Raw genomic sequence first — 16,920 nt, 5'->3', positions numbered from 1 at the left:
TTCTCAATTTTTTTACTTTACTCTTACTTTTGGTCTTTGCTTTCCACTCAAAGAGTCCCCTTTAACATTTTTTATAGGACTGGTCTATTGGTTATGAATTCCTTTAACTTTTGTTTGTCTGGAAACTTTTTATATCTCCTTCTATTCTGAATGATAATCTCGCTGGATAGAGTATTCTTGGCTACAGATTTTTCCCTTTTAGCACTTGGAATATATCATTCCCTTCTGGCCTACAGAGTTTCTGCTGAAAAACCAGCTGATAGCCTTATGAGATTTCCCTTGTACGTAACTGCTTTCTTTTCTCTTGCTGCTTTTAAAATTCTCTGTCACTGCTTTTTGCCATTTTAATTACTAAGTGTCTTGGTGTGGATGGACATGTTTGAGTTGATTTTGTTGGGAAATCTCTGTGCCTCCTGGATTTGGATTTCTGTTTCCTTCTCCAGATTTGGTAAGTTTTCAGCTATTTCTTTAAATAAAATTTTTATCCCCTTTTCTGTCTCTTCTCCTTCTAGGATTCCTAAAATGTGAATGTTATTATGCTTGATGGAGTCGCTGAGTTTCCTAAGTCTATTCTTATTTTGCATAATTTTTTGTTTCTCTCACCTTCTCACCTCTTACTTTCATTTTGTCCATGTCTATGTGTCTGTTTTTATGTGTTAGGAAAGTCAGCTATGTCCCCTGCTCTTGAAAGTAGTGGCCTTATGAAGAAGTGGTTCTGTAGTGCCCTGCAGTACAGTGTTCCCTGTTTACCAGAACCTGGTGCTTAAGGGGTGTCTTTTGTGTGTGTTGTGGTTGAGTCGCTTTTTTCTTCAGTCTAGGTGTCTTTAGTGGCTCTTTGCCTATTGTGGGTAGAGTGTGGTCCCTGTCCTGTTAGTGGGCAAGTCTGAGGCTTGAGTTGAGTTAGATGAGGTGTTTGCCAGAGATGCAGTAGCAACAAACTGCAGGACACTTTCCCTGTGCTGTTCTCTGAGAAGCTTGCATTGGTGGGTAGAGCCTGTAGTCAGACCACATGTCTGCCCCCAGTCCACTGCAGTCTGTTTGTTATCTTTTTCTCTCCCTGGGAAGGAGTCATTTTGGAGTATCCCTGGCCCCTATCCAGGCTGCTTGCACACTGCTGGGCCTGTGGCACTGCCCTGGATGGGCCCTGGCCAAGAGCATATTGATGGGGGGGGGGGGGATGGGAGGGAGGTGGGGATGGGTGGAGTACGGACCCAGAATGTGCAGTGGGAGGGAGGGTAGTGGAGTTTGGTGTAAGCAAGTTAGGTAGTAAGTGGGCTGTGCTGGTTCCAGCAGGTAGTCTTATGTTTATTCTGGGGAGGGTGGGAAGAAAATGGCAGCTGCCAGTTCCTCTGTTCTTGGAGGAGTCTCCCAAGGATCTCTGTTCCTCCAGGACACCTCTGAGATGAATAAACTACTCTTCCTCCTGTATGCCCCAGGCGGTTTTTAAACTGCTGCTTCTAATAGGGGCACTTGTACCCCAATGTTTATAGCAGCACTCTCAACAATAGCCAAATTATGGAAAGAGCCTAAATGTCCATCAACTGATGAATGGATAAAGAAATTGTGGTTTATATTCACAATGGAGTACTACATGGCAATGAGAAAGAACGAAATATGGCCCTTTGTAGCAACGTGGATGGAACTGGAGAGTGTGATGCTAAGTGAAATAAGCCATACAGAGAAAGACAGATACCATATGTTTTCACTCTTATGTGGATCCTGAGAAACTTAACAGAAACCCATGGGGGAGGGGAAGGGAAAAAAAAAAAAAAGAGGTTAGAGTGGGAGAGAGCCAAAGCATAAGAGACTCTTAACTGAGAACAAACTGAGGGGTGATGGGGGGTGGGAGGGCACCTTTTGGGATGAGCACTGGGTGTTGTATGGAAACCAATTTGACAATAAATTTCATATATTGAAAAAAAATAAATAAACTGCTGCTTCTATGCTGTATCCCCAGGGGCTATTTTTGTACCAGCTTTTTTTTTTTTTTAAGTTTATTTATTTAGTTAGAGAGAGAGAAAGTGCTTGGATTTGCATGTGTGCACAAGTGGGGGAGAGGCAGAGAGAGAATCCCAGGTGGACTCGGGCTCATGAACCATGAGATCATGACCTGAGCCATAGTCACATGCTTAACTGAGCCACCCAGGTGCCCTGTTGTGCTGTCTCTTTAAAGGCAGGGACTCAGTATCCTTTCACCCGCCTTGCTTTCCTTCCTTATTTTTAAAATTCCAGGTTTGAAGTCCTGCTGGTTGTAAGAACTCACAAAATTCAGATCCTCTGGTTTTTTTACTTTTTAATTTATTTTTTATTTTTTATTTTATTTTATTTATTATTTTTTTTTTTTTTTCAAATTTTTTCAACGTTTTTTATTTATTTTTGGGACAGAGAGACAGAGCATGAACGGGGGAGGGGCAGAGAGAGAGGGAGACACAGAATCGGAAACGGGCTCCAGGCTCCGAGCCATCAGCCCAGAGCCCGACGCGGGGCTCAAACTCACGGACCGCGAGATCGTGACCTGGCTGAAGTCGGACGCTTAACCGACTGCGCCACCCAGGCGCCCCTATTTTATTTTTTATGAATATAACTTATTGTCAAATTGGCTTGCATACAACACCCAGCGCTCATCCCAACAAGTGCCCTCCTCAATGCCCATCACCCATTTCCCCCTCTCCTCCACCCTCCCCATCTACCTTCAGTTTATTCTCTGTATTAAGAGTCTCTTGTGGTTTGCCCCCCTCCCTCGCTGTTTGCAACTACTTTTTCCCCCTTCCATTCCCCCATGGTCTTCTGTTAAGTTTCTCAAGTTCCACATATGAGTGAAAACATGATATCTGTCTTTCTCTGACTTATTTCACTCAGCATAATACCTTTCGGTTCCATCCATGTTGCTGCAAACGGCATGATTTCATCCTTTCTCATTGCCAAGTAGTATTCCATTGTATATATAAACCACATCTATTTTTATCCATTCATCAGTTGATAGACATTTAGGCTCTTTCCATAATTTGGCTGGCCTTCTGGTTTTCAAAGCCAACTGTTACAGGGATTTATCTTCCCTATAAAGGCTCCTCCATGTGAGGGTCTGTTTTTTTCCCCTCTCCACCCCCTCGACTCCCTGCAGGCTGCTTTAGCTCCTTACTGCATTTCTACCCTACCTACCCTCCTCAGTATGGTCTCTACTCTGCATTTAGTTGTGGAGACTGTTATGTAGTCTTCGGGTAATTTTCTGGGTTATTTACATAACCATGTAAGTGTTACCTGGTTGTATCAATGGGATGAGGTGAACTTAGGGTCCTCCTACTCCACCGTCTTCCAGTAATAATTTTAATTTATAATTTCAGTACAGTTATAATCACAGATCTTAAATTCTTATTAAACAACCTTTAAACTACTACAAAACTATCCTGGAATTTGTATAAACAGGATAAAAGTCTTCCCACAAAGTCAGTAGCAGTCTCATTCTTTCAACTAGCCCATGTTCTTAATTATTCACTTACTTACTAGCAAATGGTCCTTGAATTTATATTCTACTGGACACTGTGTACGCCCTGGGGATTCAGTAGTAAACAAGATACAACTTTTATCCTCATAGAGCTAAAGGCTTTTCTAGAAGAAATGCCTATAAACTTAGATCTGAAGGGAGGCCAGGAATTTACAGGTGAGATGTAGGGGTGGGTTGGTGGGGGCACTACCAGAGGAAATATCTGTAGCAGAACAACATAGGTAAAAGTTGGCTAATTTCAAAGAATATTGTACATATGGTGAGCAGCTATTAATTTCTTCATGCCTGGAGTACAGAATATAAAGGATATGGAAAATCCTGTGGGAAGGGTTAAGACATAAGCACTCAGATTGTGAAAAATTTTGAAAATCTGTTAAGGAATTTGAGATTTATCCTTAGGATGATGAAGCACTATTGAAAAGTTTCAAAAGAGAGTATATCACATTTGTATTTAGAAAGATTTCTTGGCTGCATTATGGAGTAAGAGTTGGTGGGAAATAAGCTTGGGGGGCAGTTAGGACAGTGATAACATGTGTAGTAACTCAGATGAGAGATGAAATTGGATCAGACTCTAGCAGTGGCAGTGGGGATGGGGAGAATTAAATAGATTTTTTGAAAATAGGAGGTTAAATCAGTAGGGTGAAGTATTTGATTAGATGTGGGGAATAAGAGGGAAAGAGGAATCCAGGATGACTAGCTGTCCGGCTTGAGCCATTGGATCAGTGGTTGTTATTACTCACTGAGCTAGAGAAATTACCAGGTAGGGCTTTGGAAGTGATTCCCTCTTTGGTCTGTAAGAACTCTTATGAGTCCAAGAATTTGTGATTCTTGACTAAGAAAGCGTATTCTGTTTCCTGCAGATTAGACTATTTTCACTGCTACTCACTTAAAATTGGGAAGGAAGTAAATATGTCATTTCCAGGATATCCATATCTTTGGCTACTCACAGACTTCAAAATAATAGTTAAGATTCATTGTAAGAGTTCGTTGGTTTATTTGTTAGAGAGAATGCTGTTTTCTATAGGTAGTGTATAATTTTGTCTTGTTATATATATAACTTAGTTATATATAATCTTTTATTGTCAATACAATCCATTGTTAAGTAACTTACAAAGTAGCTATAATGATGACAGAGCCATTGTTGTCAAGGGTGACAACATAAATATAATGTCTAACTAACCTAATAAATGTTAAAATATTTAACAACTCAATTGCCAGTTGGAATACAAAATGGTACACTTTGGAAGACAGTTTGACAGTTTCTTACAAAAGTAAACACACTTTACTGTCTGATACAGAAATCATACTCCTTGGTATTTACCTAAAAGAGTTGAAAACCTATACCACATGAAAATCTATACCACATAAAAACCTAAGCACAGATGTTTATAGTAGCTGTATTCATAATTGCCAAAACTTGGAAGCTTGGAAGCGTTGTTTCCAAGATGCTCTTCGGTAGGTAAATGGATAAAAAGACTATGATACATCCATGCAGTGGAATACTATTCAGTGCCAAAGAGAAATGAGCTACCAAGACATGAAAAGACATGGAAGAACCTTAGATGCATATTACTAAGTGAAAGAAACCAAGCTGAAAAGGCTATATATGTGTTATATGATTCCAGCTATATGACTTTATGGAAAAGACAGAAAATGGAGACACTAAAGAGATTAAGTGGTTGCTTCGGGTTAGGGGCAGAGAGGGGTATTCGAATAGGTAGAGAACAGGATTTTTAGGACAGTGAAACTCTTCTGTACGATACTATAAATAGTAGATACGTGTCATTACAAATTTGTTAAAACTCTGAGATCACCAAGAGTGAACCCTATTATAAATTATGGGCTTTGGGTGATGATATATGGATCATCTTCTTCCAGGGCTACCTTTTATTCAGAGGTACACACAGACACACATACATAAATATTTTTTTGTGGCTTTTACAATATTTGTTAGAAATACTGCTTATATTGTTTTATATTAGTAACTATAGGGCATTTCTTCCAACTACAAATCAGTCCTGAATAATAGATTCATGTTATTGAAGGGTTGAGTGGCTTTTTTTTTTTTAATGAAAAATTGATGTAAGCAAATAGAGAACTAACTCTACAAGTCAAGAATGCTGTTAGGCATGCTGCTGTCATGCTCACTTCTCCTAACATTTGAAGGAGAATTTTGAAAATAGCCTTTATGATTGATAACAGCCACTGGGAAAAAACAGTATGGAGGTTTCTCAAAAAATTAAAAATAGAAATACCATATGATCTAATAATCCCACTACTGGGTATTTACCTAAAGACCACAAAAACACTAATTCAGAAAGATCTATGGGGGCGCCTGGGTGGCTCAGTTGGTTAAGCGGCCAACTTCGGCTCAGGTCATGCTCTCGCGGTCCGTGAGTTCGAGCCCCGCGTCGGGCTCTATGCTGACAGCTCAGAGCCTGGAGCCTGTTTCAGATTCTGTGTCTCCCTCTCTCTCTGACCCTCCCCCGTTCATGCTCTGTCTCTCTCTGTCTCAAAAATAAATAAACGTTAAAAAAAATTTTTAGAAAGATCTATGTATGCCTATGTTTATTGCAGCATTACTTACAGTAGCCAAGATAATGGAAACAACCTAAGTGTCTGTCAGTAGACAAATGGATAAGGAAGATGTGGTGTGTATATACCATGGACACACACAGACACAACCATAGAAAAGAGATCATGCTGTTTGCGACCATATGGATGGACCTAGAGGGTATTAAGTTGAATGAAACAAGTCAGGGAAAGACAAATACCATACGATTTTACTCATGTGGAATCTAAAAAACAAATGAATAAACAAACAAAAGGCAGACTCAGACCTATAAATACAGAGAACAAATTGATGGTTGCCAGAGGAGAGGGGAGTGTGGGGATAAAGGGGATTGGGAGATACATGCTTCCAGTTAGGGAAGGAGTAAGTCACAGGAATAAATGGCACAATATAGGGAATATAGTCAGTGGTATTGTAACAGTGTTGTATGGTGGCAGGTGGTAGCTACACTTGTGAGCATAGGATAGAATTGTCCAATCACTATGTTGTATACCTGAAACTACTGTAACACTGTGTCATTATACTCAAAACAATTTTTTTTAAAGAATAGAATCTTTATGATAGTTAATATTTTTAAAACATAACTTCACTTATCACTGCCATATTCCTTTATGAAAAAAAGAAAAACTAGTTTACCCATGGTCATACAAAGCTTAGTTATTCTATATGTATGCTCCAGAAACGAACAGCTAAGATTCTCCATGTTATGAGGATATTGAACTTTGTTTATTACAGAAAACACTTTGTATGCTAGAAGGAATTTCTTTCATTGCATTTTGTTTTTCTCCGCCTTATTTATTTATTTATTTATTTATTTATAATTTTTTTAACTCTTTATTTTTGAGAGAGAGAAAGTGTGAGCAGGGGAGGATCAGAGAGAGAGGGAGGCACAGAATCCGAATCAGGCTCCAGGCTCCGAGCTGTCAGCACAGAACCCAACACGGGGCTTGAACTCACAAACCGTGAGATTGTGACGTGTGCCAAAGTTAGAGACTTAACCGACTGAGCCACCCAGGTGCCCCTTTCTCAGCCTTTTTTAAAGAGAAGGAAGAGTCCAAAGGAATAGAGAAAGAAGAGGTAGTCTGAAGGACATACGAGGAGTTCAAATTAGAATACATTGTGGGGTGCCTGGGTGGTCAGTCAGTTGAGCGTCTGACTTCAGCTCAGGTCATGATCCCTGTGGTTCATGAGTTCAAGCCCCACGTTGGGCTCGCTGGGGTCAGCTTGTGAATGTGGAATCTGCTTTGAATCCTCTGTCCCCCTCTCTTTTTGCCCCTCCCCCACGTGCGTGCTCACTCTCAAAAGATAAAACATTTTAAAAAAGCATATAGAATATGTTGGCTTTTAACAGCCTGTGGTAAAGATTTCCCATAGTACTTGAAAATGTTGACCTGGAGCGAAGAGTGATTAGGCTAAAGATATATATTTGGAAGTCATTAATGTAGGTGGTAGTGTGAACTGTGGACTGTAACATGTAGAGTAAGAAAAAATGAACAAGGACAGAACCCAATGGAACACAAATATGTAGGGAGCAACAAAAGAGAAACCCATGGAGATAACTGAAAGCAAGCTCCCTTGATAACTGCCCAGTTCTTAAGAATTGGTAGAGAAGAGAGAAGACCAACTTGGATATGAGCAGCTGAACTTTCCAATCCCAAATCTTATTGGGGATCTCACCAGTCATTGCTGCTACGGCTATGCTGGTCTTGCCGAGTACAGCTTGTTCTTCCTGCACTGGACTCTCTTATTTCTTATAGCTGAAAACAGTAACACTTCACAAAATACTTAAAGATGATAGAAGGAAATCATAAATGGAAAGTGACATTAACCAGCTTAGGAAAATATCAGTGTGACTGCTCTTATTACTCATAGAATCACTTGGCCCCTTGGGACTCTTTAGAGAGTTGTGTTCTTTCCCTGATAGAGGTTTGCCTCCTTGCTGAAACCAAGATCTGCTTCCACATGGAAGATATTTATTTTTTTCCCAAAAGTGAGGAGAGTTGTTAGGCACATTTGGACTGCTCGTAGTCTAGGCTCAAGGTAATGAAGTCTAGAGAGAAGAGTTTCTTCTTCATGTCAGTCTAAGTTCGATCTTTCATGGTTTCTTTTCATGTCATGAGGTGTATTTTCCCAAGCTGATTAACAATGGCACTGTCCATCCACCTCCTTTGAGGGAGACAATACTCTACTCACAAGGGTATAACCTTAGTCTGTGAAGCCACACAAGTGACCATCTCAGAATATATTTGTCCAACAAAGGAATAAGGGCTAGGACCCTCCGTTTCTGTCCTTATGGGCTTTTCCAGAGGCTGCTTGGGCTTTCTGACAGCACTGTATGTAGCTACACTCTAAGGGCATGTATTCCAAGAGAGTGAGGTGGAAACGCATGGCACTTTTCATATGATTAAGCCTTGGAAACCACAGTCTCACTTCTGCTATAGGCTTTCATTTGAGACAGTCATGAGGCCCTACCAGGTTTAAGGACTAGTCATGAGATTAAGCCCCGCATCAAACTCCACATTGAGCATGAAGCCTGCTTAGGAGTCTCTTTTTCCCTCTCTGTCTCTGTCACTCCCTTGCTCACACACACACTCTCTCTCTCAAAGAAATAAACATTAAAAAAATACTTGTTGACAAAAGAAAAAGAGGGACAGAGAGAAGAGAGAGAATGACATGAATTAGAAGGGGAGTTCAGTGTACAGTGTATGGCAGGGAGACCAGTTAGTTAGGAAACTGTAGCAAGATTCTGAGTCTGGCTTGAAGCTCAGAATTCACAAATAGCAGTGAAGATGGAAAGGAAACCCTGATTTGGAGGGATGTTAAGGAGGTATAAACTGCAAAATTTAGTGATTATTTGAATATGGAAGGAAAGGAGATGGGTCCAAATGGAGGAAGAAGAGAACCAGATAGTACTCTGAGTTCTGGAGTAAAAACAGTGAATATGAGTCTCTTGATAGGATTGCTTTTAGTGTTGATTTTTTTCTTCATGGATGAATAAGTAGATAGCAGTACTTAGTAACTACATGAATTGTGGCACTGTTAACAGAGGAAAAGCTTCATGGGAGAGGAATTCAGTTTTGCAAGTGTTAAGTAAAGGCTGCTGGTAACTGAAACAGGTGAGCAAGATTCTTGGTGGATAGTAGGAATTGTGATTTGAAACTCAGGGCTTGAGATCATCTTGAGGGTTTTCTTTTATGTTTGTCTGATGGAGGGAGGAAGACCTTGTTTTTCCTACAGGGAAGAGAAAAATTCCACTCTTCGCTCTCATTTTTAGCCTTGATTGTTTTCTGTTAATTTTGAAAACTTTAGGAAGTTATTAAAATTTTTTTTCTCTCTACCATAGATGATGTGACTTAACTTTTTAAAATATGCTAGACAGTAGCTTTGGGAATCACAGCCTCTGGGAAGGTCCTTGTTATCTGGCAGGTCACGTTGTCTTCGTCCTAGAATATGTGGATCATAATTTCATAGTTCTGTGCTATCCCTTGATACCATTTTAAGAATTAGAGTCCATGCAGTTCATTTTAAATTTTTACAGAATTAAAAAAAAAATTTATGGGTCGCCTGGGTGGCTCAGTCGGTTAAGCGTCCGACTTTGGCTCAAGTCATGATCTCGCGGTTCGTGAGTTCAAGCCCCGCGTCAGGCTCTTTGCTGATGGCTCAGAGCCTGGAGCCTGTTTCGGATTCTGTGTCTCCCTCTCTCTCTGACCCTCCCCCATTCATGCTCTGTCTCTCTCTGTCTCAAGAATAAATAAACGTTAAAAAAAAATTTATGTATTTTTGAGAGACAGAGCATAAGCAGGAGGGGGGCAGAGAGAGAGGAAGACACAGAATCCAAAGCAGGTTCCAGGCTGCATACTGTCAGCACAGAGCCTGATGCAGGACTGAAACCCATGAACTGCAAGATCATGACCTGAGCCAGAGTCAGCTGCTTAATCGACTGAGCCACCCGGGTGTCCCTAATTTTTTTTTAATGTTTATTTGTTTTTTTTGAGAGAGAGACCGAGTGTGAGCAGGGGAGGGGCAGAGAGAGAGGGAGACACAGAATCTGAAGCAGGCTCCAGGCTCTGAGCTGTCAGCATCGAGCCGGATGCGGGGCTCGAACTCACGAACCTGTGAGATCATGACCTGAGCCGAAGTCGGATGCTTAACCAACTAAGCCACCCAGGCATCCCATGCAGTTCATTTTAATTGTTTTTAACATTTATTTATTTTTGAGAGACAGACCACAAGTGGGGGAGGGGCAGAGAGGGAGGGAGACCCAGAACCTGAGACAGGCTCCAGGCTCTGAGCTGTCAGCACAGACTCCCACATGGGGCTCAAACTCAGGAACTGTGAGATCATGCCCCCCATGCAGTTCATTTTAAAGCCTCAATATTCTAGCTAACACTTAGCATGTTAGAGGAGGGCCTTGAGGGCCTTTGGATAAAAGTGCATACTGATGAAGAGAGACTGAGGTCACTCTTACTTAGCAACATTCACATCAGCACAGCCATTCTAGCTGCAAGAAAAACTCCAAGTAATTGTTGGAATAATAATGCTTCTGCTTGATTCTTATAGGAAGATTTTGTTTCTCAGTGAATTTTAGTAACATTTTTTTGCCCTATCTTGCTCATATGATAATAATTTCATAGACGGTGAGGTAGGGGAGCATTAGTAAATCACATATATTCCTTTTCCTACTTTGTAATGTGTATCTTTCCTTTAGAGAACTTTGTTGATTTCTTATGCAGGTTTTTTTTTTTTTTTTTTTTTTTTTTTTAAGAGGGTACGAGGAAGAAAGTGGTATTCTTGTATATGTCCATTAGTATCCCTGTGTAAACTAAACTGAGTTACTGGTTTCTGACTCCTTATAAAAATTTTTGGGGGGAGAGTATTGGCAGCAAAAAGTAATGAATGGAAATGAAGGGAAAAATCTAGGTTGGCTCTGAGCAAATAACTGCTTCTTTGAGTCATACAGCAGAAATATTTCAGTTTGAATCATCTTAGAACTCTAGCCCTATAGTGTTACTTGTCAGTTATAAATATTTTAATGCTAGGAGCCTTTCTTTTGTTCCTGGAAGCAAAGGGTGGCTCTCCCGATGTCATTTTACCAGAGAATAAGTTCTTTAACAATAGGGAAGATTTGTTTTATATTGTATAACATGCAGCATCAAATAATAACATTAATATGCTTTCTCAGAAATACATTACATAAATGATCCTCATATAAGTTAGATGTCAATACTAATGTGTTGTTGTTATATAATCTGTATTTTATGTATGAGGAAACCTTTGCTCAAAGAAATTATGATTTGCCCTAAATTACTAGAACCCAGGATATTCACATAGAACTAGAGCCTTGTTTTCTTGGCTATAATTATTATTTGAAAATCACTGTTATATTTTTCAGAGTAATAAAAATCACTTACTAAGCACTGTTTTTTTGATGACTAACCTAAAAATTATGGACCCATTTCTCTTATAGGGTTTTATAATATCAGTTACAGTACTTAAGTGATTAAAGTTTTTTTCTTGTTTCACATTTTATTAAAAAAGGAAAAGTATGAAAAGCATGGCTTAGAAGCAGAGTGCTTTGTTTATTCATCATTATCAGAGGACTCTAGGTCTTAAATTAATTGCAAAGGTTATTTTTGCAAATAATCTGCCTACTGTGTTCTGTGTTTGGTGATAGAAGGCACAGTGCCTAATAAGAATTTGTTTGCTCTCTGTCCTAGGTTCCTGGCACAGGTCTCCTAGAAGCCTGGGAATTTCCTGAGTAGTAAGAGCATTATCCTAGTGAAGTAACTAATGAAGCGCCCCTAGATAGCTTCAGAATAGGGGCTAGTTACCAGAGGACTTGAGCCATCCAGGCCTCTGGGGAAGAGAGGAGGTTGGAGATTTGAGTTCAGTCACATGGCCAGTGATTGAATCAGCCCTGCCTATGTAATGAGGCCCACTAGAAACTCTAGATACCGGGGCTCCTGGGTGACTCAGTCAGTTGAGCATCCAACTCTTGGTTTTGGCTCCGGTCATGATCTTGCAGTTTGTAAGATCGAGCTCTGTGTTGGACCTGTGGCTGACAGTGCAGAGCCTGCTTAGGATTCTCTCTCTCTCCCTGTCTCTCTCTCTGTCCCTCCTCCTCTCCCCACCTCTTCTTCTCTCTCAAAATAAATAAACATTTTTTTTTTAAACCCTCTAAATACCAAAGCTTAGTGCAGCTTTTTGGTTGATGGACACATTGTTGTGTATGTGTAGTGGTGGTGAGTGACATACCCTGATTCTACTGGAGAGACCATGAAAGCTCTGCATTCCCTCTAAGACTTCACCCTGTGTGTGTCTTCATTTGGTTCTTAGGATTTGTATCACTTGCAATCAAACTGCAGTCATAAGTATAGTGCTTTCCTGAGTTCTGTGAGTCGCTGTAGTGAATTATCAAACCTGATAGTCATGGGAACACCCCAGATGTATAGCCACTATGTCAGAAGGGCTAGTGGGCTAGGGACCTCTGAAGTAAGGGCTGTCTTAGTGGGGTCCATGCCCTTTAACAGGTAACATCTGTGCCAACTTCAGATGGTTAGTAACAGATTAAATTATGTAAGTTGGAGTTGAAACAGAATAACTGTGTTGTATACTCTTTTGGCTCCCAGTGAATGAACTTCAGTAATTGAAGTGTATTTGGTGTTAGCTAAATATAGCATGGCTCTTTAATTTTGATGTAATCAATAATGAAGTATGTTTTGAATTTTTATCGCTTCTTGGCCTTTTGGCTAAGATCAAGTGTAGTATCTGTTCTTATCAGTGAATTTCTTAGAAATTCAAAATTTACTAAGTTGATGTTGATATGCTTATGTTAATATCTTAAACTCTTAAGATTACCAGGATTTATGTCTCTTTAACTGATTTTTATTCCTCAGTAGGGTCTATGAATTTTCAGAGATCCCTTCAGCTTCTTTTGCTTGATTCCCTTTGTGACCAGCAACTTAGACCTGCAGGATCGCTGACTAGATTTAGAAGTTGTGTATTTAGAAAGGCTAACAGGACCATCATGGGTTAAAACCTTGGTCTTGATTAATAGCTTAGTAGTGAGTATATGGCTTCTATGAAAGGTAAGAGCATCCATAAAAAATGGGCAAATTCTCCTCCCATGTTTAAAGAACTGCATTTATTATGTATTTGAGCACACTGAAAAGCAATCTAGAGAATTACCAAGGAAGAGAAGACACAGTATAGTCAGGGACTGGTATCATAGTAAGAAGATCAACAGTAACACAAATAAAAACTCAGGGTAATCCAGAAACATATAAATAGCTAATTGCTATCACAACAACACAAACTGTCAATGGCTTGAGACAGTAAAAGTTTATTTCTCTTTTATTGTTTAATCTAATGTAGGCCAGGGTGGGAGGGGCTCTTTTGTAGAGACATTCAGTGACCGAAGTTTTCTTCCATTGTGTGACCTTCTCATTTTTTTAAGGCCTCATCTCCATTTGCCTTTAGCTGATGGATGGCAAAGGACAGACAGGTTATGTGCCTCAGCCTGGAAGTGACACACATCACTTCTGCTCATATTTCATTGGCAAGAACTAGTGATTTGGCCCTCACCCAGATGCAAGGATATTGACAAAGAGAGAATATGGATGTTGGTGAGCACCTGAAGGCTGTCACAGATCCAGAACCAGTAGTGGCTGCACACTGGTGCAGCATGGCTTATCCAAGTGAGAATGCTTTGGGGCCATTTCTAGGAGTACCAGGAGGAAAAAATGTAATGGAGAGAATGTAGTTTTCAAGGGATTCAGTGTCCTGTTTATAACCTTATGAGGATAAAGTAGGTAACCTGTATGCTGGGGATAGAAAGTATGGTTACCTGGGCAGTACAACCTGCATCAGCCCCATAATAGCATATGGAATGGGCAAAGTCTGCTCTCTATTGTGGCATTGGGAAGGGAAGATAGGAGAATGAGAGATCTCCGGAGGACTGGACTGTACTAATCAGTCCTGTCCGCAGCATCAGTCACTGTGCCTGGCTCAGTGTAGGCATTCTGGATATGTTACTTGAATGAGTTAATACCTCTTTGTCCTTAAACAAACAAAACCCTTTCCCTCCCTTGTTCTCCTTCAGTATTTTCCATTTCTCATGTTTCCAGGAAAACTCTCCAGAAGGCTTATTTATACTCTCTGCCTCTACTTCCTCTCTTTGCATTGTTTCTTGGAACAACTCCACACAACTTTTTACTCCCACTACTCCACAGAAATCTCCTCAAGGTCACCAGTGATTTCCATGCTGTCAACTCTCTCCTTGTTAAAACATTGTCTTTACTTGGCTTCTGTGATACCCATGCTTCTGGTCTTTCTGTTTCATCACTGGCTGCATTTTTCATTTACCTTTTTGCCAGTTCCTCATTGTCTTCCTAACCGCTTAACGTTTATTCTTGAGCCTCCCAGGGCTGTGACCCCAGCCTCTCTTCATTTATATTCATTTCCTCAGTGATCTTATCCAGCCCTGTGATGTCCAATACCATCTATTTGATACTGAATTTTCTAACTTTTCCCTGAATTTTAAATTCTGATTTCTAAATGCTGACTGAAAAATTTCACTTGGATAACTAAGAGGCATCATAGACTTAATATATCCCAAACTGAATTCTTTATTCCAGCCTTCCAACCCTTCAGTAAGACCCTCTCCTTCTGCATTATTCCCCATTTCAGTAAATAGCTATCCTATTCATCCAGGTGCTCAGACCAGAAACTGTGGTATTGTGATATCTTCTTGACTACTCCTTTCTCTCACATCTAACTTGTCAGCAAATCATATCTTTTATGTCCTCAAAACATGTTTCCTAATCACCTGGTATCTTCGTTTCCACTCTTAACCCTCCACAGCCTCTTCTCAGAGCTGCCAGGGTGAGCTTGTTAAAACAAAGTCATTTCTCTGTTTAAAACACTCCACAGTTACTTCCCGTGATGCTTAACACAAGATAGAAAGATCCTACCAAGGCTTGTGAGGCCCTGTCTTATCTGGCCCTAGCTACCTCTCTGACTTCATCTTCTACCAGCTCACTCAAATGCATTGCACTGTCCTCCTTGCTGCATCTCAGCCATGACAAGCTCACTGACACCTCAGAGATTCTGAACTTGCTGTTTCCCCTGCCTGAAATATTCTTTTCTGAGATGACCTCACATGTAGAATTGAAAGCACAGTCTGGAGCCAGACTGTGTAAGTTTGAATTTTCTAGTTGTCTGACCTTGGACAAGTTATTTAACCTTTTTTGTGCCTCAGGTCCTACATCTGTAAAATGGTAAAATAGGAGCTACCTTATAGAGTAATGGTGATGATGAAATGCTTTTAATGTATGTAGAACACTTAGAATAACACCTGCCCTATAGTAAGCACTATATGTTAACTATGATGATTATTATTACTTCATCAGGTCTCACCTTAAGTGTCACCTGCTCAAAAATTATTTAAATTGTGGTAGAACCATTAGAGTGAATAATGAATATGCAGCCTCCTGGGGGAACTGTTTTGAAGAGGACAATTACATGTGATGAAGAGAAAATGCATGTATAGGAAATGGCTTTCTGTGAATGTCAGAGGAGTGCTCCTTTTTTTTCCCTTTTTTTTTTTTTTTTTTTTTTTTTAACCAACGTGTAAAGTTGCCCTGCCCCTGCTTCCCTTTCCCTAGTCAGTCTCCCTTGTAGGATCTACTGCTGTCCAGTATTCCCTCTCCAACTCCAACTCATGTCAATTCAGGCAGGGGTTTTTAGAGACAAACAGTTGGGAACCTATAGGGATAGATATGGGAAGGAGAAAAATTACCTCACCACCACATTCTCCCTTCTCTGCCTCAGCATGGATTTCTTAGGCAGCATCCCACTTCCTTCTATCACCTTTAGCAAAATAATAGGAAAAATTTCTTGACCCTAAATATTCTGTCAACCATTTATTACCTATGTGTATCTCTGTGTGTGTTTTTAAACTTTCCCTTTAGAGGGAAAGGGAATAAAATTGAAAAGGGACAGGACAAAAGAGATTACCTTTTAACTTCCCATCTGTTGTCATTGTTCCTATCAGCAAGCTTTTTTTAAAACACCTGGACTTCTGTGGTATTCTTTGGGGACAGAAGGATGGGGAAATACTGTGAGGCTTGTCCTTGTTTTGTGGAGAAAATGCTGTGGTCAGACACAGGCTACGGTGGAAATGGATAATGAGGGAGGGGATTCACCGGGACCCTAAGAGTGGGAAGGTTCAGAGAAAGGGGTTAACGCGACCACTCAGGCTGAGAAATAGCTCCAGTGCTCACACATCTCACAAATCCTTCTCCACTTGCAACCCCAAGCACAGGCTATAGAAATCTCTCACCACTGGCTCAGAGCTATGGGTACCTACTGTCAGTGCCAAATGAGAGGAAGCATGGAGCCACCAAAAAGTCAGATCTTATGCTTCCAGCCACAGTGAAAAAAGGTTATTCTTGGTATTCTAACATCATCTACAAACATAGTAGCAGACTGTGTATTGTAACATATTTCAGATGCTTTATGAGAGTTAAGAATTTTTTGGAGCTCAGTCCTTCTAGAACTACCCATTTACATTCTAGTATGTTAGGTAAAAATATTTGTCATATTTCTTTTTTTAGTTATTACATTATCTTTTAAAATATATGTGTTATAAAGTGAGCTTTGAAATCCAAATTTGATGTAATGGTGAGTCACATTGTAGCTTTGCATGAAGCAGATGCACTTATTTCCCTGGAAATTCTCTGAAATATTTAGACCATGGATAATCAGACTTTGGCAATCTGGAGTCAAGGATAAAATAATTGAATATCTGAATCTAAAAAGATTTTTGCTTATGTATAATTCTCTG

The 16,920-nt window shown here is 40.1% G+C and overlaps 1 protein-coding gene and 1 pseudogene across 5 annotated transcripts in view; both read left to right on the top strand.

Moving 5' to 3' along the window:
- Nucleotides 1–16,920, top strand: part of DENND5B (DENN domain containing 5B) — a 189,035-nt gene that overhangs the window by 55,542 nt on the left and 116,573 nt on the right. The gene's annotated exons all lie outside the window — the stretch shown is intronic.
- On the top strand, nucleotides 12,804–13,007 carry LOC122225772 (annotated as a pseudogene).

The sequence above is a fragment of the Panthera leo genome, chromosome B4, assembly GCF_018350215.1.
Source record: "Panthera leo isolate Ple1 chromosome B4, P.leo_Ple1_pat1.1, whole genome shotgun sequence".
NCBI classification, from domain to species: Eukaryota; Metazoa; Chordata; class Mammalia; order Carnivora; family Felidae; genus Panthera; species Panthera leo.
The sequence above is the reverse complement of the archived record's forward strand: the minus strand, read 5'-3'. Positions and strand labels throughout refer to the sequence as shown.